We start from the raw sequence: 23,757 nt of genomic DNA on the forward strand, positions 1-23,757 counted from the left end.
AGAGTGAAAAATTCAAATAATTAGTCTTGTGGACGTATCAAGATAAAGGTGATACCTCCCTGCTGCCATCTCTAGGAGAAAATGTTCAACAGCGCGGAACACCACGGTCCCCCTTAAACCAGCCTCTTTTACACGTCCCCAGTGAGGCCGCGGATGGGAGAGACGGAACAGCGCTGGGCTGGGAAATATGTAAACTTAAGGAGATCGAACTTCGGGTGACAAATACGGAATTTGCATTTAAATAGGGTATTTTCCATCTGTGATATGCCGATATTAAACATCGTATTATTTAAATTGCAAACGGGTCTCAGGCTGTCACTATTTCCTTCTCTAATACAAATACGTCTCATCAGGGTTGGCCAGAGTGACACCTTGCGTGTACCTAAAAAAAGGAAAGTTTTTTTCCCTTTTCTGCCAGTCTTTCGGTCTCAACGAAAACACCCTCTGGTACTATCCCCTTCCAATCTCTCACTCGGCTCATTCTCCTCCCCTCTCTATCTTCCCTCTCCATGTCTTCCTGTATTCGAAATGTCTTTCTCTCCACACAGCTTCCATAGTGTCAGCCTCACCTCTGTAGAAAAGATAACGAGAACTAATTTATTAAAGGACTTTACACTGAAATGACAGGTGAGTACTGTCAATTTCAGCTGTTATTCAACCACACTGTAAAACGTTAACTAGTGAAATGACGATATCACTCCATTTCAGCAGCCATACAACTCCCCTGTAATAATTGACTGTTGAAATGATGGTCGAACTGTCAATTTCAGCTACAATCCAACTATACAATAAAAATTAACGTGAAATCACGATCGAGCGTTGTCAATTTCAGCAGCCATAAAACGACACTGTAAGAATTGACTTGAGAAATTTCTGTCTGACTCAATTTCCACTAGGGCCTCCCCCATGGCGCAGTGGTAGCATCATTGCCTTGTAATCAAGGGGTCCCGGGTTCGATACCAGGTGGAGGCACAAGTGGTTCGGATCCCACTTTAAACTGTAGGTCCAGTACCGATTAGCCTTACTGTGCATAAAGTGGACTTAAAACACCAACTCAATTTCCACTGCCATTCAACTACACACTTTAAAAATAAAGAATAACTGGCGCAATGACGGTCGAGCATTGTCAATTTCAGCCGCTATCCAACTACACTGCAAAAATTGACTGCTGAAATTACAGTCGAACACTGTCAATTTTAGCTGCCATCCGGCAAAATTAAACCGTAAAAATTGATTGATGAAATGATGATCGAACACTGTCAATTTCATCTGCCGTGCAAGTAAACTACACTGTAAAAACTGACAGGTGAAATGACAGTAGAACACTGTCAATTTCAGCTACAATCCAACAAAACTAAAAATTGAAGCGAAATCACGGTCGAGCATTGTCAAGCAATGAAGGTCTGACTCAATGTCCGCTGTCATTCAACTACACTGTAAAATTTCACTGGTGAAATGAAGGTTTGACTCAATTTCGCCTACTATTTTACCCGATTAGCCGTAATAAATCTGCAACTAAAACGAAATAAGCTGTTGTGCCCTCAAAACTGTTCTGGCAATTAAGATATATGAGCATTCATCTTTATTGGAATTCCTACTCTTTGCTGGCGCTTTCGGGAAATACAAAAAAAAATATCAAGATGCATAAAAGTTACGGAGAAGAAACCAAAAATTTTTGCAATATTTCTGTTCTTGCTTATGAAATCCGATACGACCTCCTGGTTTTTAAGTCCAATTTCAAAGGAATTTTTCACAAGGGAAGCCGAAACACAGGATGAAATTTCTGAATTGATTTTTTTTTTCAGGAAGGCGGAAGGGGAAGGAGAGAAGTCTTAGGATTCCTTTTAATTAAACTTCTAGTTTAATTGCTGCGGAGGATCAGCTTCGTATTCTTAAGATGGAAGCAACCATAGCTGATGTACTCTTGTTGGCGTTTCTGCACCTCCTGGTACTGCTGTGTGATCTTTGTTGCTTGCAAAAAACGTCCAATTACCACGTTGTTGGTGCTCGTGTAAGTAAATTAAGTCTCGTCATCTGTTTACCAGTTAAGATCTTATATCTGAGCGATTCTACTGCATACATTTTTCAGAAAGTAAACCATATCTGAGTTGTCGCTTACGAACTTGTAAAGGCAAACTTGCTGTCTTGATAACGAGAGCCAGTGTCGGCGATTGAGTTCCAAAACTGGGGGGGGGGGGGGGGGCAAGGTGCCAAAACGAGACGGGGCTAGGACAGTTTACTTTCCCTTGGTAGATAAGGTTTAGCATTATGCGGGGCAAAACTGGCAAAAAGTGGGGGGCAACTGCCCCTAATCGACGCCACTGATGAGAGCCGAACACCTTCCTTCCTCCCAATTATTATTATTATTCCAATTATGGAATTGGTAATAATTTATGCTTTCTGGCAGCCAAAAATTACCTTGAAATGTCGAATAAGTTCAGAATTTCTTTTTCAGATTACTATGTACAAAGTTTAAAAAATATTACTATGAACAGCATTATTCTGAATGGATAACACAGTTGAATATGTTTACTTTAGAAAAACAAGAAAATGAAAAAATAAACAGCTTTGTGCAGAAGATTGTCTTCTTTATTACACAGTGAATACTTTCTGGGGTGACTGTAATGCACAGATTGGCAAATAAGAAACATTTAAACCCACGATTGGTAAAGAAAGTCTTCATGAATTAAGTAATGATAATGGTATAAGATTGATTACTTTTGCAACCTCTAACTAACTAACTAACTCTCTAGCCTTCTTAAACCCGAAGGTTCATGGCTGCAGCAACACAGGCCTTCCATCTGTCCCTATCTTGTGCAAGATCTATATACTCTTTTCCATCCCTACCGATTTCCCTTAGGTCCATCTCGACGTTGTCCCTCCATCTTCGTCTTGGCCTTCCTACTGGTCTCTTACCATCAGGTTTCCCAACAAGAATACTGTAAACTCCTCTTTCCTCTCCCATTCGTGCCACATGGCCTGCCCACCTAAGTGTTCTTGATTTAATTATTCTAATAATGTCTGGACATGAATACAAATTATGCAGTTCTAAATTATGTAACCTTCTCCACTCACCTGTCTCCTCATCCCTTTTAGGTCCAAATATTTTCCTAAGGATCCTATTTTCAAATACTCTCAATTTATGTTCCTCTTTCAATGTAAGGGACCAAGTTTCACACCCATATAATACTACAGGCAAAATTACTGTTTTGTATATTTTAACTTTTAGTTTCTTAGATATTAAAAGAGAAGACAAAAGTTTATGAAGAGAGAAGTAACATGCATTTCCTGAATTAAGCCTACTTTTTATTTCCTCTTTAATATAATTCTCATTTGTTAATATTACTCCTAAATATTTGAATTTGGAAACTGTTTCAAACGAGTTGTTATCAATAATTAGATTTTGATTATTACCTAACACTTGGTTTCGGCCTGTAAGCATATATTTAGTTTTCTCTTTGTTAACTTCCAAACCTATCTCTTTAGCAGTTTTGAAAAATATTTTAGCATTATTCTTAATTTTATTCACATCATCCCCCAGTAAGTCTACATCATCTGCATATGCTAACAACTGAGTAACACCATTTAATTTTAGTCCTTCTTTAGTTTCGTTTACCTTCCTAACAGCATATTCTAAGGCAAAATTAAAGAGCAATGGAGATAATGCATCTCCTTGTTTTAACCCATCATGAATTGTAAATTTGTCAGACATATTAATACCCACACGAATTTTACTTTCTGTTTCACTGGTGCATACTTTTATCATACTAACAAGCTTCTTAGGTATTCCAAACTCTACTAATATATTATATAATTTATCTCTTTTGACCGAATCATATGCTTTTTTGAAATCAACGAATAGCTGATGGACATTTTGATTATATTCCCACTTTTTTTCAAGTATCTGTCTGATGTGAAAAATTTGATCTGTAGTTGATCTGTTGCGTTTAAATCCACATTGATAATCACCTATAATTTCATTAGCATATGGGGTTAGTCTTGTTAAAAGAATGTTAGATAATATTTTATATGTTGTTGAGAGTAGAGAAATTCCACGGTAATTATTGCAGTTCATTTTATCACCTGTTTTAAACACAGGAACAATTATGGATTCTTTCCACTGTTGATGGATTTCTTCTTTATTCCATATTAAACAAATTAATTTATGAATTTGACATATTAATGAATTTCCACCATATTTAATTAACTCAGCTGGTATTAAATCAATGCCAGGTGCTTTGTTATTCTTTAGTCTTTTAATAGCATCTTTAACTTCAGTCAAGTTAGGTTCTGGAACTAAAGGTTCTGCTGTGTGGACTTCATTTACTTCTGATTTATCTCCTACATGGACATTTAAAAGGTCATTAAAGTAGTTCTTCCATCTATTTAGAATATCGCTTGGGTCAGCTAGAAAATCACCGTCTTTATCTTTTATCAAATTTACTTTAGGTTGCCACCCCTTTCTAAACTCATTTACGCCTTTATATAAATCTCTGATATTTTTATTTTTGCTGTTTGCTTCAATTTCGTTAATTTTGCTTTTCAAGTAATCTCTTTTTTTACTTCTAAACGTGCGGTTAACTTCTCGCTTTATTCTATTATAATTGTTTAGATTTGTATCATCAGAGTTATTTAACCACCCAAGTCTAGCCTGATTTCTTATTTCTATTAGATTATGACATTCATTATCAAACCATGGCTTACTTTTTCTTGGTTTATGGTATCCTATACTTTCTTTAGCTGCTGATTCTATTGCATTACGTATGTGCTCCCAATTCTTATTTACGTCTGTTTCATTTATATTTTCATCATCATTTAAATCCTGCAAAACATCAAATCTATTTGACAGTTTAATTTGGTAATCTTTCTTAATTCTTTCATCAGTAAACTTTCCTGTATCAAATTTTAGAACTTTTAGATTCTGTTGCTTATGATTTATCACTGAGAGTCTTTCTCTTAATTTAGCAATTACTAAATAATGGTCACTGGCACAGTCAGCACCTCTATGTGTACGAACGTCAATTATACTAGTATGCCTTCTCTTATCAATGAGAATATGATCTATCTGATTATGAGTTTTACCATCTGGAGAAGACCAGGAATATTTATGGATATCTTTATGTTTAAAAGTGGTACTTTTCACAATTAAATTCTTTGAGGTTGCAAAAGTAATCAATCTTATACCATTATCATTACTTAATTCATGAAGACTTTCTTTACCAATCGTGGGTTTAAATGTCTCTTCTTTGCCAATCTGTGCATTACAGTCACCTAACAGAATTTTCATATCATACTGAGAAAATTTATCAAAGACCTGTTCTAACTCTGTATAAAAATCATCTTTAGTATTATCATCTTTATCTTCCGTTGGTGCATGTATGTTTATTAAAATAATTTTACACCACCTACCCTGTAAAACTGCAACCTCAAAGAATTTAATTGTGAAAAGTACCACTTTTAAACATAAAGATATCCATAAATATACCTGGTCTTCTCCAGATGGTAAAACTCATAATCAGATAGATCATATTCTCATTGATAAGAGAAGGCATACTAGTATAATTGACGTTCGTACACATAGAGCTGACTGTGCCAGTGACCATTATTTAGTAATTGCTAAATTAAGAGAAAGACTCTCAGTGATAAATCATAAGCAACAAAATCTAAAAGTTCTAAAATTTGATACAGGAAAGTTTACTGATGAAAGAATTAAGAAAGATTACCAAATTAAACTGTCAAATAGATTTGATGTTTTGCAGGATTTAAATGATGATGAAAATATAAATGAAACAGACGTAAATAAGAATTGGGAGCACATACGTAATGCAATAGAATCAGCAGCTAAAGAAAGTATAGGATACCATAAACCAAGAAAAAGTAAGCCATGGTTTGATAATGAATGTCATATTCTAATAGAAATAAGAAATCAGGCTAGACTTAGGTGGTTAAATAACTCTAATGATACAAATCTAAACAATTATAATAGAATAAAGCGAGAAGTTAACCGCACGTTTAGAAGTAAAAAAAGAGATTACTTGAAAAGCAAAATTCACGAAATTGAAACAAACAGCAAAAATAAAAATATCAGAGATTTATATAAAGGTGTAAATGAGTTTAGAAAGGGGTGGCAACCTAAAGTAAACTTGATAAAAGATAAAGACGGTGATTTTCTAGCTGACCCAAGCGATATTCTAAATAGATGGAAGAACTACTAATGACCTTTTAAATGTCCATGTAGGAGATAAATCAGAAGTAAATGAAGTCCACACAGCAGAACCTTTAGTTCCAGAACCTACCTTGACTGAAGTTAAAGATGCTATTAAAAGACTAAAGAATAACAAAGCACCTGGCATTGATTTAATACCAGCTGAGTTAATTAAATATGGTGGAAATTCATTAATATGTCAAATTCATAAATTAATTTGTTTAATATGCAATAAAGAAGAAATCCCTCAACAGTGGAAAGAATCCATAATTGTTCCTGTGTTTAAAAAAGGTGATAAAATGAACTGCAATAATTACCGTGGAATTTCTCTACTCTCAACAACATACAAAATATTGTCTAACATTCTTTTACCAAGACTAACACCATATGCTAATGAAATTATAGGTGATTATCAATGTGGATTTAAACGTAACAGATCAACTACAGATCAAATTTTTCACATCAGACAGACACTTGAAAAAAAGTGGGAATATAATCAAAATGTCCATCAGCTATTCATTGATTTCAAAAAAGCATATGATTCGGTCAAAAGAGATAAATTATATAATATATTAGTCGAGTTTGGAATACCTAAGAAGCTTGTTAGTATGATAAAAATATGCACCAGTGAAACAGAAAGTAAAATTCGTGTGGGTATTAATATGTCTGACAAATTTACAATTCATGATGGGTTAAAACAAGGAGATGCATTATCTCCATTGCTCTTTAATTTTGCCTTAGAATATGCTGTTAGGAAGGTAAACGAAACTAAAGAAGGACTAAAATTAAATGGTGTGACTCAGTTGTTAGCATATGCAGATGATGTAGACTTATTAGGGGATGATGTGATTACAATTAAGAATAATGCTAAAATATTTTTCAAAACTGATAAAGAGATAGGTTTGGAAGTTAACAAAGAGAAAACTAAATATATGCTTACAGGCCGAAACCAAGTGTTAGGTAATAATCAAAATCTAATTATTGATAACAACTCGTTTGAACCAGTTTCCAAATTCAAATACTTAGGAGTAATATCAACAAATAAAAATTATATTAAAGACGAAATAAAAAGTAGGCTTAATTCAGGAAATGCATGTTACTTCTCTCTTCATAAACTTTTGTCTTCTTATTTAATATCTAAGAAACTAAAAGTTAAAATATACAAAACCGTAATTTTGCCTATAGTATTATATGGATGTGAAACTTGGTCCCTTACATTGAAAGAGGAACATAAATGGAGAGTATTTGAAAATAAGATCCTTAGGAAAATATTTGGACCTAAAAGGGATGAGGAAACAGGTGAGTGGAGAAGGTTACATAATTTAGAACTACATAATTTGTATTCATGTCCAGACATTATTAGAATAATTAAATCAAGAAGACTTAGGTGGACAGGCCATGTGGCACGAATGGGAGAGGAAAGAGGAGTTTACAGGATTCTTGTTGGGAAACCTGATGGTAAGAGACCTGTAGGAAGACCAAGACGAAGATGGAGGGACAATGTTGAGATGGACCTAAGGGAAATCGGTAGAGATGGAAAAGAGTATATAGAACTTGCTCAAGATAGGGAAAGATGGAAGGCCTGTGTTGCTGCAGCCATGAATCTTCGGGTTTAAGAAGGCTAAGAAGTTAGTTAGTTAGTTAGAATACTTTCTGAATAATATATCTTATAAAATTCCTAACTGAGTGAAATAAGAGGAATTTTTCAATTCTAATATCTCTTGAAAAGGCCAGAGGTTTAATAGCTGAACTTGTGGAAAGCTACAATATGAAATTATGATGATGTATAAGATTGTATGATCTATTATATTATTTTATATTCATGTATCTTTTTAATATTGTAATTTTGTATCTCGCCATTTTGACATAATGATATACAGTCACCGGCAATACAAATGGGACTAGATCCTGAAATACTCTCTTCCCTGCAAGGCAAAACTTTACATCGGTAAGTGGATTTTAATAGCAAATTTTCAATTGGAACTTCCACCAACGCCGTAGATTTAGGCAACACACATGACGCCTAGCAGGGAGAAGTGATTATTTCAGGATTTAAGTTTCCCATTTTTATTGCCGCTGGATGTATTTGGTTGTCAAGCCGTGTTCACCACTTAAATAATAATAATAATAATAATAATAATAATAATAATAATAATAATAATAATAATAAAATTATTATTATTATTATTATTATTATGTTTATTATTTATTATTATTATTAGGTCCCCACGCTCCAGCCACTTTTAACCCCAGAAGTGCTTCAGGTTCACATATGTTCGAGACTGGGTGCACACCAGAGCCGTCTAATGCTGGAACATGCTCTGAAAGATTTTCACCGGAAATAACCCACCCTGAAAAATCTATCCAGAGACTCCCGCGTAGCAGCCAGACACCTTACCGCCGCGACTCTAGGGTAATACCAAACATTTTGCACCTTAGGTAGGATCTATCCTGGTTTCCATAACACCACACACATTTAAGTGCAAAAACTACTAATTGGACATTCCAGCTTTACATGTGTGACATTTCACACACAGAATGTAAGGTTCTATACATGAGATTGGATTAGAATATTCAAAATGAAATAATTTCATTTAATTATGAAATACTTTGTGGTGTCTGCTAAGAAATGAAAAAAAACTTGATTATGATGACATAGCCTGAATGCATTAAAATAATTAATGAAAATGTGTTACGTTTTGACGCTTTAAAGGTTGATTTAATTTGTCTGTGAAGCCTATAGGCTACAGGCGCCAGTAATTTTTGGTGATGATATTAAAATGATATATGAAAATTACATGCATTCACAAACATTTAAACCGTAATACAATTAAAATCACTAATAATTTCCAGATTGATAGGTTTGGAAGTTAGCAAAGAGAAAACAAAATATATGCTTACAGGCCGAAACCAAGTGTTAGGTAATAATCAAAATCTAATTATTGATAACAACTCGTTTGAACCAGTTTCCAAATTCAAGTACTTAAGAGTAATACTAACAAATTAAAATGATATTAAAGAGGAAATAAAAAGCAGGCTTAATTCAGGAAATGCATGCTACTTTTTCTCTTCATAAACATTTGTCGTCTCGTTTAATATCTAAGAACTAAAAGTTAAAATATACAAAACAGTAATTTTGCCTGTATTATTAGCTATATGGATGCGAAACTTGGTCCCTTACATTGAAAGAGGAACATAAATTGGGAGTATTTGAAAATAAGATCCTTAGGAAAATATTTGGACCTAAAAGGGATGAGAAGACAGATGAGTGGAGAAGATTACATAATTTAGAAGTACATAATTTGTATTCATGTCCAGATATTATAAGTGTGATTAAATCAAGAAGACTTAGGTGGGCAGGCCATGTGGCACGAATGGGTGAGGAAAGAAGAGTTTACAGGATTGTTGTTACGAAACCTGATGGTAAGAGACCTGTAGGAAGGCCAAGACGAAGATGGAGGGACAATGTTGAGATGGACCTAAGGGAAATCGGTAGAGATGGAAAAGAGTATATACGTATATCTTGCTCAGGATAGGGACAGATGGAAGGCCTGTGTTGCTGCAGCCATGAACCGTCGGCTTTAAGAAGGCTAGAGAGTTAGTTAGTTAATAATTTTCAGATTAATTCATTTCTCATTTTCATTCATTTCATTATTTACATGGAGTAGGACCACTTTTCGTGGAAAGTCCCCTAACATTTCCTTCTGATGCATCAAAGAGTACTTTTACCAGCTGATGTCCCTTTTGATGCACTAATAATGCATTAATTGACAAGATCAGACACAATCGTTTCAAAGGAATTAAAGGGAAAGTCACAATGAACATTCATGCCCAGGCTGAGATTCAAAACTGGAACTTCTGTCGTAACGCGCTGCGCTAACCACTCCGCCACGGAGGACGAAAGGTGCACACTAAGAATAATTTTTCAGACACAAGAATACACCTGACATCAGCGTGTATAACCCCCGTGCTGGAAGTGTGCTAATGCCTTCTTTCCCCATTGACGTCACTAAGACATAACATCCGCACAGAATCTTCAAAGTGTAAGCCTCACGTCCCTAAAGAGCCTTGTGTTTACGCGCCTCTGGAACTCTGGATATTTTTTTTTTCCTTTCTCATCCTTCCCTCCGTGCATGAATATTTAACAAGGAAACCGACTTAATCTGCGCCGTGGGAACGGAAAATAGCCAATATGAGATCTGAAGCTTCCTTGCCTATGTTGGCGCGACGTCAGCTGAGCGTCTATGTGATTTATGGAGCATAGGTTTAGAAAAAAAAGGTAGGAAGAGGGGTTTCCGCATGAGAGGAGATGATGTTAATAAAACATCGCCGCTATGTTACAGGAGACGTGACAGATTGGAATGTTCCCATCTTTACTTGCAGATTTTAACCTGTAATGGCGTTGAACGGATAGAGTTTAAGAAGGTAGCCTAGAACCACGGACAGATTTACAGTTGGAAGTTACCCTAAGAATTACAGTATTCTACAGTTAAAATTTAACAATCTGTTAATTTACAATGTAATTTGCTTAACCCTGTTGTAGTGTTCAAATTTTGCTTACTTTTGTAGTGAAATATGGCAACATTTGCTTTTCATAGCTTTTATTTTGTATTCTTTCCTTTTCTTTCCTAATTTTATTAGTAATAATAATACATTTATATATACATTAAAAGTTCATATAACGACTTCAGGTCATATTAGCCCGAACACACCATTAAGGGTATGTAGTGATAATAAAAAATGTTTTATATATATATATATATATATATATATATATATTAATTTGAATAACCAAGCAACCCACTATAAACATAATGTCACGGGAGTACAGCTTTGTGCAAAAATGAATACAAGAATTATATACACATAAAATATCGTTTCGGGTCAATATGACTCGATCACAACAGCAGGATTAAATATAAATGTTTTATCACGCATACAGATAGATGATGGTTATTTGTTGCAGTTGCGTCACCTGCAAATGTAATTTTAAAACTGAGTCGTTAAAATTGTATTAATTACGATAACAATGTAAAGGTCATTAAAATCGGTCATGGTCATTTTACAGTAGTTGGATGGGAGCAGAAGTAGACGGTCTGAAACAGACATTCTATAGTCAACACTTTACAGTGTGGGTCTAAGCTAAGTAGACCCAGGCTAAAAACACCTTAGTACAGTGGGATCCATGAGTATTATCTCGCAAATTGTCCATCACCATGTTCGTGCATTTTATTTGACCCAATAAGAAGTTCAAGAATTAAAAGAAAACTCAAGACAAGCTCCAGACAACTTCTGCACCACCATACATAAAAATCCATCGCATAATAACACATAGGATGCAAGAGAAAAATTAATGAAAATAGTCATGGACAATTTGCACGGTAATACTCATGGATCCCACTGTACAACCAGGCCCAGTAGATCCAGGTAAAGCATACCCTAGGCCTAGTAGACCCAGGTCAATTAGGCTCAGGCTTGCAGGCCCAATCCTAGGAGCTCACGAAATTGTTATATTGTACAATGAGCTTTCTTTCGTTTCAATTATTATTATTACGTTCATCAAGCATGTAACGAACCTGAGAGTTTAAGGATTTATATTTGTAAGAAGTTAAGATTTTTAAAATGTTTGTTACTTCAAATAATGTGCAAGCTGTCACAGACAACTATAGTTAGATTGATACAGTTATGGTTGGAACTTGTGTATATGTTTAGATATACGTCATAATCAGTTCGTGTTGACGTCACTTTCTCATCTCAGCAGAGGAAGTGAACCCACCTGAATGTTTTTCACCTGACGACAGACTCAGAAAACAGGTGAAGTTGAGAAATCAACAGAAACGTGGTAACGATTAATGGAATGCCCGAATAGCGTAATTGGTAATTATTTTCGTTTCATTCTGGCTATATTCGGAAATAATAATTAAGTACAGAAACTTTCGTGTATTTACGTTTCTCTTGTCCAACGTTAATTCTATATGCAAGTGTGTTTAGTGATTGTGATGTGAATTGAAATGTAAGCAAATCTGTACCTTGCTTGTAAGTCCATATACGATAGGAAATATAAGTGATTATAAAACTTCGTTTAACTTTGAATACTGTGTTGTATTTCTTTTCTACCCATCAAGCTCTGATGATTTGCAAAGATTCTCATGTTCCCGACTAAAGGAGTAGCGGACTAACTTTCTGACGACTGATGTCCACCTGGAGTACGTTGCAAGCAGCTGGTTAGCATCTTATGCTCCTTACGTAAACCGTGATTGAAATCAAAGGGTAGATACTAACTAACTAACTCTTTAGCCTTCTTAAACCCGAAGGTTCATGGCTGCAGCAACACAGGCCTTCCATCTTTCCCTATCTTGAGCAAGATCTATATACTCTTTTCCATCCCTACCGATTTCCTTTAGGTCCATCTCAACGTTGTCCCTCCATCTTCGTCTTGGCCTCCCTACAGGTCTCTTTCCATCAGGAAAGGGTAGATACACGAATTATAACATACCCGGACAGTCTACGAACGTTACGAGAAAGATCGTCAGAAGACATAAAAAGAAAACAGAAATTTTCTCCCTCATGTGGGAAAAAGGTCAGCTATCTAATTTTACCTGGATGAAGAGGGTACATAACAGCAAAACCAACAGATAAATATGTTCTTGCGATTCAACTTATAACAATGAACGCTTCAAACATATGGTAAAAATTGATTGGAATATTGTTTCGGTCCAATACACATTTACTCGTACTTTATCTTCACTGATACACTCATTCCAAATTATATTTTGCAAACAGGAAATATTTTCGAAAACCTTCACAAATCGGACAAAGTTGATTTCATATCCACAAAATCTTCAAGAGGTTTCACAAAAAGTAGGGCTCACAGACATAGAAAAAAAACAGTGGAATTACCAGAGAATTACGAGAACTAACAGTCAATCATAATATTAACATAAATATTTGTAACAAATTGCAGAGAGATAAATTTAGTTAAGTTTTGTTGAAGTTGGTGAGTGTCCTTATGAATCAATACTAAGATTGTTAATTACTGCTAAGGAGATAGTTACAGGGACAGTGAAAACAAGCAACACTTCATGATACTCAACATGATTGATTGATTTATTTTATTTTATTTACTTCGCGTTTTGTGCCTCTTGGCTAATTTGCGAAGATGGGAATGAGTGATGAAATGATGAAATTGATGAATGGACATTCACAAACAACCAAGCCCAAGCGGGATTCGAACCCGGGACCCTTGGAGTCGCAGCGCGATGTGCTAACCACTCGGCCACAGGGTCCGGCATGATACTCAACATGGCTATTATCGTGTCGATAGAGTGAATTCGCTAATTTTGTTTCCTCGATTGATTGATTGATTGATTTGGTTTATATTACAGTAAAACCTCGTTAATCCGGACTAATGGGATGATAAGCCACATTTAAAACCTTACATTCTGCTTTTTTTTTTTTCATTTTGCCTGTCCGGATTAAGCGAAGTCCGGCTTATCGGGGTTCGGATTAACGCGGTTTTACTGTACTCGCTTTTCTGCCACTTCTTGGCTAATCGTGAAGATGAGGATGAGTGATGTTATGATGAAGTTGATGAAAGGACACTCACAAAAAACACCCATTCCCAGGCCGGGTTTCTAACTAGGAACCACTGATATCGTAGCGCGCTGTGCTAACCACTCCGCCAGCGAGGTCGGCTTGTTGCCTTGAGAGAACCTCAGCCTGTGCAACACGAAAGCCTTTAATAGATCACTCCATCAACACCAATTTATCTTTCTAGACTGTCTTGTTCTCCAATTAAAGTTCTAAGTAACTGGATCGAATCGTTAACTTCTCACATGGCTAATGTAGCACATTATTTATTTCTTAATTGTTCTAGAAGTCAAGAATTAGACGACCAAAATTTTAACTCACATGACTGAGTTCACAGTTGAATATAAAACATCAATATGCAATTTTATCCTAAGAACAAAGTTTCTCTGATCAATATTCTTAATGTTTAAATTGTCAGTTGAGAATGTGTGACATGCCGAAGCGGAAATACAATACGGTCATTTGTACTAATGATCAATCCCAAGTAGTGCTCATTTGTAGCTAATTTAGAACACTCAACGAGGTAACAAATAGTCAATATGCTTTACTGCACGGTATCAATGAACTGAAGTAAAGCATCCAACATTTTGCAATATGCTGAATGAGTATGATTGAAGCGAATAAAAGACACGTGACCACTGTTGTCTGCATGATTGTTTCGTATTATGAGATTCCCGGATTCGAATTCCTGTTTGGTATGGGTGTTATTTGTGAGTGTCCCTTCATCGATTTCATCATATCACAACTCATCCTCATCGTTGTGATTGGCCAGAAGTGTCAGAAAAGTGAAGTAAAATAAAAGAAATCAATCAGCAATCAATTTCATCATATAACTACTCATCGTCATCGTCGCGATTAGCCAAAAGTGGTAGAAAAGCGACGGTAAATAATACAAATCAAGTCGTATTATGAGATTAAAATACACATAAGACTCTAAACTTTCTATATTCACAATACGACAGTGCAAAACCCAGCAGATACACAATTCATTTATGCAGCAAAATTGGCTTATTTTGAGTTTCTGTAGCGCCGAAACGGCGCACCAGTGACAAAATGGTACTGACGCAAATTGTTTGTGATATCCTCTATACGTTTCTGTGGGACGCGGACGTCATTATAATGACACCATACTTATATTTAGATAGTCATAATTTGTCGATCTTGCTCCAAAATGATTCTCTCTCTTTCTTGAGAGAAAGGGGGAAGAAAGAAAACAGCGAAAGAAAAAAGAGAGAGAAGCATCCGTAAATCTCTCTCTCCCCGTCTCTCATTCGTTCTTTTTCCCCTTCTTACATTTTCTATCTCTCCTTCATCTCTATATTTCTTTCTCACACTCTCCATTTCATTTTTTCTTTCTTTTCTCTTCTCCCTCTTTCTCCTCCTTTCTTTAACCAATCTTCCTCTCTCTTTCCCTTCTCCTCTCTCTCTCTGGTCTTTCTTTCTTTCTCCTTTTCTTTCTTTACTTCTTTCTTTTCTTCTTTCTATCTTTCTTTCTTCTCTTTTTCCTTTGTTCTTTCTTTATTGGAATTCCAAAAGTTATACGGAGTCAGCGCCACCTTTCAATTGCGTTTCTCCTTCATCTGTATATCATCATTCATACCTAACATTTCGATTATCCTAAAATGACAGAAGCATAACGCAAAATAACCAAGATACAAATAGAAAACGTTATTATAGTTATTGCTCCTTGCATCTCCCTGATCCCTGTTAGCCATGCGCCGCACCTGTGCGCAAAAATAGGAGGGCCATATAGTGCATTAGTAAGCAGCCTGTTCCCTGCCGCCCCTAATGTCTCCCTCTCGTCCTCTTCCTAACGAATCTAAATTATGGCGCTTTCCCCCGGAGCGACAGTCAAAGAGAAAGACAAGTTACTCGCATAAAACAACTACACTTGCGCGCATTTCGCGTTTCAACATGCACGCACGTGCGAAACTGCATGATGTATACGAACTCAATTAGCAACATGTCTCTCCCCAAGCTCCGGGCATTAATATAAAAGGACAAAACGCGTGTACGTGGAAGACGCGCGAATAACAAACGGTTACTGTTTTGTCAACACACGCATGTATCTCACCTTTGCTCGTTCGGAGAGACGCAAGCTGTACGTGAGCATGTAGCGATGGGCAGGCAGTGTGACAATTAGTTTTGCTAATCTTCTTCTCCCCTAAGAGAAAATCATGTTGAAAACAGGAACGCCTTTGTTTGTGGGTTGCTGCAAGGGACATGTGGACTATATAAGTGGATATATACGAAAAGATTCAGCTTCTCTCCTTCCTGCTCGTGTATCATGTGAGAAATAACATGCAATATATACAGGGTGAGTCATCTAATATTGTCACCGGAAATATTTCGTGAAAAACAATAAATACTTATTTTTACAGACATAACGTTATGAGAGGGGCTCATGGAATTAGTGGATGGAATACCTTCAATCACGTAAGGTACGTTTCTTTAAAATAGAAACCCCACATTATTTTAGCGCAATTGAAACTAGGAAAATAGACATTAAGAATGACGTTTGTTACATTGTAATACGTCAAGTAGTTCTGAAGTAATTGTAACATAAAGTTGGCGCATGAAACAAACATCTTAGAAGTTAATTCCTGTGTCGAAACAGATATGCTTCTCCTTTTGACTGTAAATTGATACAATCAAAACGGGAAATATGTGTGTTACGAAACACGAATGAACAGTCAAAAGAGAAAAGATGCCTGTAACGACACACGAATGAAGTCAAAAGGGGAAACATGTTTGTTACGACACACGAATGAACAGTCAACAGGGTAAACATGTTCGTTACGACACACGAATGGCTTCAAAGTGGAAACATGTTTGTTACACACACACACACACACACACACATTATATGTATATATATATATATATATATAAGGGATAAACATTACCTGTTACCAAAGTAGGGAAAGTAAATCCATATGTATTAATGACGTGGGGTATGAGGGGTGCCCCTTCCATGTAGTACACCCAATTGTCAACCTCACTTCCTGGACTGCATTTTGCAGACTAACGAGGCTCTGGCGTCTGGTCCTACGGCCAGTATAATCTTCGAAGGACTGTGTGTGTGTGTGTGTGTGTGTGTGTGTTGTTCTGTGTTTTGTCCTTGTGTGTGCTGAGTGCCCTTTTACAGCCTCTGCTTTTAATTGAAATCAGAATATTTTAGTTTCCGACATTGCAATTTTGTTATTAGTTACATTTTAGATAAGGTAAGGGGTTGAACCCCGTATCACGTGACGGGTTCAAAATAGCCTAGGTCTGGCTTTACTTACGTTTGTCCGAAACAATATGAATATTTTAAAAGGACAACGACCTTCGTGGATTCATTTGCAGACGATGTCCCCAAGAACCAGCGTGCTAAGTATCCCAGCGAGCACATCTAGCATTATGCTGACTCTGATTGCACAGAAGGGCAACCGAACACCAGGTCTTCGAGCCGGAGTGGAAACCACAAGCAACTGTCCCGCGTTCCCTGGGAACCATTTTACACTGCGCCCGTAGTTGCTTTGTCAATTTGGGCCCCCGTAACTCATTTTCGCCGTCGGAATTAGTAAACCGAACCGATCCTGTAGGCCCCTCTCTCGTACCTGCCTGACCAGCATAACCTTGCAGTTCCACACACCCTCAGGATAAATCCCTCCTTGTTCTGGATGGAAAGGAAAAAAGCGTGGAAGAGAAAAACCAGGGCTCTTTAAGAAGGAGAGAGAGAGAGAGAGAATGAAGGAAAAAAGAAATGGGGTTAAAGGTTGTACCTTTAACTACCTCCCCTTGCAATTCTACCTGCTGTGGCCCTTTATCCCCCCTCCCCTCCCCTCTCTTCTCCTTTCCGACCACTTCCCTCGTCTTAACTGAGTTGAGGAATGAAAAATTTAGATTGCATTAGAGACCCCTCTAGTAGTTGGAGCCGCCACTACAAATCAACTAATTAGCCGAGCCTCAGCCAAGGACGGAGCTGAAGGTTCAGTTCTCCAGCCTCTCCCCCTCTCTAGACACGTATAGTGTTGCCAACCTAGCTTATTTGAGTCCAGATTTATTATAAATGGAAAGACTGCTGTTGAAGAAAGAAAAATAAATCCTCCATGCCCCAGAAACTGCCTAGCATTTGAAAAAAATGTTCTATCTGCAATGCGCAGCCGTAATCCAGGTTGCATAGTGGTAAGGAAAGTTTATTTTTTCTCTACTTGTACAATCGGAAGACAATTGTCTGTGATACGGAATTATTAATTGATTGATTTGGTTTATTTTACTTTGCATTTTTTCCACATTTGGATAATCGTGAAGATGAAGATGAGTGACGATGTGATGGAATTGTTGAAGAGACACTCACAATGAACACCCAGGCCCCAGCACGAGGTCCTTGGCGTCGTAGAATGAGTGATGTGATCGCCACTCTAGCACGGAGGCCACCACGGGATTATTAAAGCACACTTTGAAATGCACTTATTTATATTTCTTTTCCGAAAAGAAGCCTGGTAATGGTAGGCTGTTTTTTAAGTAAGCATGTTCTTCAGTAAGTCCTTAAGAACGACATTTTACTGCTGACTGTACTAATCGGCTTTTCACATAAACTATCGTTAAGTCAAAAGCTAGTATAACTAAAATACATAAATCCTGTGTCTGACATAGGGCTCCAATATAAAAACTATTTTGTATGAACAGCCTATTTTTGGTGGTGACTGTACCATGCGAACGTACTGCAGTTTCTGATGTACAGTCACCAGCAATAAAAATGGGACACCTAGAGTACCATCGCCGTAACAACCAGGGTGGAGAATGCCTTAATGGCAGTCACCCGTTGTTGAGACCTTTACCTACGAAGAAACTTGCGGTCAAATTACCAATTAGGTCTACCGCTGCCCTCCCGGCGAAGGCAAGATGCGCCAAAATTGAAGCCAAAGCAGCCAGCAAGGAAATACGATTTTGTCAAAATAGCCGTTCTGTGCTGTGAATGGGGGCCCGGAAACAGTGTGGCTAGGGTATAGATCCTGAAATACTCGCTTCGCTGCAAAGCGTTATAAGTGTTGTCTAACTGTACGACGACAAGTGGATGTTAATAGCAAATTTCCAATGGCAACTTTTACTACCGCTGTAGAGTTAGGCAATACATATGACGCCTTGCAGCGAAGCTAGTACTTCAGGATGTAGGAGTCGCATTTGTATTGCCGGTGACTGTACAAAAATCACAAAAAAGAAGAAATGAGAAGATAAGAGAAGATCTAGAGCAAACATCAGTCGAATACAAACTGGCTACAAGACAAATGAAACGGTTTTAACATGTAACCAGAATGTAGGAGGAAAGGAAAGCTAACCAGTTTCTACATGCAAAACCAGAAGGAAGAAGACCAAGGGGTAGAGCAAGAAAGTTGCACGAGGACATGGTGGAAGAAATAGCAAGAAAACAAGAAGACATTCAACGAGATAATGAAGATGGCTAAGTCCAGAGAAAATTTTGAAATCATTGAGGCATCCACAAAGCTGTAAAGACAGAAGGAGCAGAAAAAGAAGAAGAAGAGGAGGATATGTCTTAAGCATCACTTTCTCGACAACCTCCGTGGCGGAGTGGTTAGCACAGCGCGCTACGACGCCAGGAGTCCCGGTTTCGCATCCAGACCTAGGCATGGGTGTTCTCTGTGAGTGTCCCTTGAATAATGATCACTCATTCTCATCTTCACGATTAGCCAAAAGTGGCAGATTAAGCGTAAAATAACCTAATTCAATCAAGCATCACACTCTCGAAACATGCGTCCAATTTTTCACATACACAAAAATGTGCGTTCCTCAAGAGGCGGACTGGAAACAAAGAAAATGTTATTTGATACTTCTTCCGCGAAGGGGTCTGGGTTCAATTGCCTGTGGAGGTATTCTTCAGGTCCACTCCCGGGAATTCAGACGTTACAGCCAGTTAAAATCGGCTGAGGGCAAGAATTACGAAAATAAAAACCTTTGGTCAAAGCACTTGCATTTTTCCAATCCCTGTATTTACCAAGACTACTGAAAGAAGAAACTTGACACAGAATTTAAATTTTCGTATTACTAAGCAATGACAATCCGAATGATAACATTATTTTAAATTTCCATTCATAGGAATTTAATGCTAAGATTTTCCTCGGTACAAGCACGAGGTGGTCAAGATAAGATAAGATCATGAAATAACAAACCGATGAAGTTTCTCTTCTCGGAAGCAATTCAGATGGTGACTTTTCGCTGTTTTCATTTGGAAACACTTAAGGGACTGCGTAGTACCACCTCAAGAACTCCCCTAAGAGCAACCCCGGAAGGAAGAGAGCGAAAACAGAGCGAAAAAGGGAAAGAGAACGATAAAGGTCCTTTGCAGTATAGTTAGATTACGTCAGTTTTTCACGTAAGTTTAGACGCTGATTGTGCTGCAACATAAGAAATATTGTTTAAATTTATATTAGCTACGTGCAGATTTTTCAATCCGAAAGACTTCCTCTCCGATGGCATGGTGCAAATGCCATCGCCTTGTTATCAAGGGGTACAGGGTTGGATGTCTGGTGAAGTCGATAGCGGTTCGGATCCAACTTTAAACTGTAGGTCCAGTCCTGATTGGCCTACCAGTTCATAAAGTAGGATTAAAACAAGAAGAAGTGCATCGATTTATTTTGTTTTTGTGTGAGGATTATTTACTGTTGCGTATCAGTTATTCAAAACGGAAGATAATATAAAGGAATAGGAACATATAGACTCAGTGGCAGTGCTATGTCTTGATATAACTTTGCCCTACAATAGTGCAAGGGGCTAATAAGCACTAAGCCAAAATCCGTCTAGGTGCCATGAGATACAGTCAGATCCATAGGTAGTGGGGAAAGAGCGACAGGTACCCGGATAGATAAAGAAGAGGGAGAGAGAGTAAGACATGCAGACAGAGAACGAGAGATACACAAAACAGAGATACAGTAGGGCGAGAGATACACAGAGAAAACAGAGAGAGAGGAAAAGTAGTGAGATAGATGCGCAAAAAAAAAGAATAGGAAGAGAGATATGCAGAGAAGGGAGATACATCCACAGAGGCAGAGATAGGTAGAGAGAGAGAGAGATATATATATAGATGGAGAGAGAGAGAGAGAGTAGAAGAGAGATACGCAGAAAAAAGAGCGAGTGAGACAGACAGACAGATATATACAGAGGTATAGAAACGGCGATTAGGAGAAGAGATACGCAGATAAAAGAGAGAGGGAGAGAGAGTTGGGAGAGAGAGAGAGAGAGAGATCAAGAGTAATACTCAGAGAAAAGAGAGAGAGATACCCAGAGGGAGAGATAGACAGACAGGGAATATGGAGAGAGATGCGCAGAGAGAAGAGAAGCATAGAAACAGTATATACAGAGGTAGGTGCATACAAAACGAAGATTAGAAGAGATACTCATATAAATGAGAGAACGAGAGAGAGAGAGAGAGAGAGAGAGAGAGCGCAGAAGAACAGATAAGAGAGTAGAGAAAAAAGTAGGGCAGAGAAAAGACAGAGTAAGACAGAGACTCAGACAGACAGATATACACTGAAGCAGAGATAGGCAGACAGAGATTAGGGGAGAGATATGCAGAGGAAAAAAGAGAGATGGGAGACAGTACGCAGAGAAAAGGGAGGGATAGATAGGCAGAGACAAAAAGGGAGAGAGAGCACTGAGAGAAAGAGAGAGACGGGCCTGGAGAGTACTGGAGCAGATAAAGATTCGTTGCCCCGGTGCCTTCCAAGTCCTCGCAAGCAGAGGTTCAGTTGGCAAGAGAAATTCCAATCCTTGCCTTCGCTCTGCTTCGTTGATCGTGCGTGAAAATATTAATTATCATTATTAACACTCCTGCTTTTCAGTTTTAATTTCATGATTCATCGTTTTCCAATATCTTGCAACGAACTCTCTTCGCCTTCTGGCCTTTTCGATTCTTCCCCACCACTTTCTCCTCTTCTGTTCCTTTTTTAATATTTTGTTCTTGAATGCTTTTACAGGTATTGGTGAAAAAATTGGAGAATTTTCCAGGAATATCTGGGAACATATCAAGAGGTGCAAGTAATATACATAAAACAAAGCATCCTATATGTAGTCTCTCTTCTTCTTTCTCTTGCTGGTCTGGATACCCAAAGCCAGTTATGTGACTACATACATGTGATCATTCCATCGACAATATGATCTTTCTAAATTGATTTTTCCTTTTGGCCTGCAATTTAATAATGTTCGAGGCAAACAGAACTTGATGATTCCACTTCAACTGTTTTTTTTATTTCTTCCACCTTGCATCGACCTTCCATTTATTTCAGATGTTTCTCCATTTGAATTATTTCGACCGCCGTGATGTAGTGGTCAGCAGTAGGCTACTTTCAACTCGTTATGCCGGCCTCTTTGGCGAAGTTGTTATTACTAGGGTTACCGGGTTTGAATCCCGGCCTATGCGACTGTCGCTTTATCAATTTCATCATATCATCACTCATCCTCATATTCGCGATAAACCAAGAGTGGCAGAAAAAGCGAAGTAAAATAAACTAAATCAACCAATCAACTCATTGCTAACGTTCACGTATTTAACTTAAGTATGTATTTCGGGTTCAAATCCCGGCTGGAAATGGGTGTTCTTTGTGAGTGTCCTTTCATCAGTTTCATCATATTATCACTCATCCTCATAGTCGTGATTAGCAAAAACCGACAGAGAAGCAAAGTAAAATAAACCAAATCAATCAATCAATCAACATTAAGGTAAAGCTGTTCGAAAAAGTGTTGATCCGATCATGCAAATAGTGGAATTGAATTGAATGGAAATCCGAACTTAAAAGTTTAATATAACTTGTAGCCGACTTCCGTGGCGGAGAGGTTAGCACAACACCACGACGCCAGAGATCTCGGATTCGAATCCAGGTCTGGATATGGGTGTTCTTTGTGAGTATCACTTCATCATTTCATCATATCATCACTCACACACATACGGCTTTTATTGCACACAATTTACAGATCAAGTTCATTGTCCATCTGCAGGCATTGACCGTATGATATCCGAATCTCCTGGATCTGTGATTGACAATGTGCACACTCTGAAGTATCTACCACAAGCTGTGCCCAGTTCAATATTGTTTCCTGTGTAGTGATGAACTCCAATTTTTTGCCAACATAGCATAGTACTCAATTTCTGATTTCCTTACTAGAGGAGAATTGTTGGCAATGATCAAAAGTTTTGCCTTTCCTTGCCGCAAAGTTCTCAATGTCTGCTTGTGGCCAAGGACGTATTTCTCAGACATCATTACCAACCGAGAGTTGATACCCTCCATCGCGTTTTTCTGCTTCTTCTGGGTAACCATTTTTTTGCTTTATTCAAGTCGTACCCTTCAACTCAGAGCAAACGCTCCTTAACTGTGGATGCGTAAAGATCCTGTTCAGGATCTTCGCCCCAAAAGTGTCAGAAAGCCGTATAATATGTATAAACCAAATCACTCAATTAGTAGAACGTGGAGAAATAATAAGGTTGTAGGAGAGAGAAGAATGTTGGAGAGAAATTGTGTATTGGAAAAATAAAGAGATACCAGCATACATGAATTTAGGAATACTTCTAGGATAAATTTAAGTGAAATGACAAAATGTGAAACTAAGATATTTCACAAAAAATTGACGTGAACTGCTTGTAGTAATAATAACTTGGACAGTGGCAGCAAACCAAGAACGCTCCACTGTTGAGCTGTTCTGAAGGACAGTGCAGAGGCATGTGCGTCGAAATCAAATTACGTCACCACGTTGTGGGACGTTAATATACACAAACACTTGCACCGGCTCCGTTTGTTGATTAGCTCGCAATCGTCGGCGACCGAATCTTGGAAACCCCAGAGTGAGGCTAAGACGGAGAATTATGCAGACGGGGAGAGAAGTTAGTTCCTCGGCTTGTGCAGGTATTAACACACATTTCTCACAGCGTCAACAGAATGAGAAAAGGCGCCAGGGCTTATTAATACGGG

The 23,757-nt window shown here is 37.6% G+C and overlaps 1 protein-coding gene and 1 pseudogene across 10 annotated transcripts in view; both read right to left on the reverse strand.

Annotated features, from left to right (window-relative positions):
• Window positions 1-23,757, reverse strand: part of LOC145994416 (uncharacterized) — a 574,460-nt gene that overhangs the window by 321,916 nt on the left and 228,787 nt on the right. The window lies entirely within an intron of this gene.
• LOC145989972 (large ribosomal subunit protein eL30 pseudogene) lies at window positions 22,751-23,160 on the reverse strand (annotated as a pseudogene).

The sequence above is a fragment of the Lepisma saccharinum genome, chromosome 1, assembly GCF_977018435.1.
Source record: "Lepisma saccharinum chromosome 1, izLepSacc3.1, whole genome shotgun sequence".
NCBI lineage: Eukaryota > Metazoa > Arthropoda > Insecta > Zygentoma > Lepismatidae > Lepisma > Lepisma saccharinum.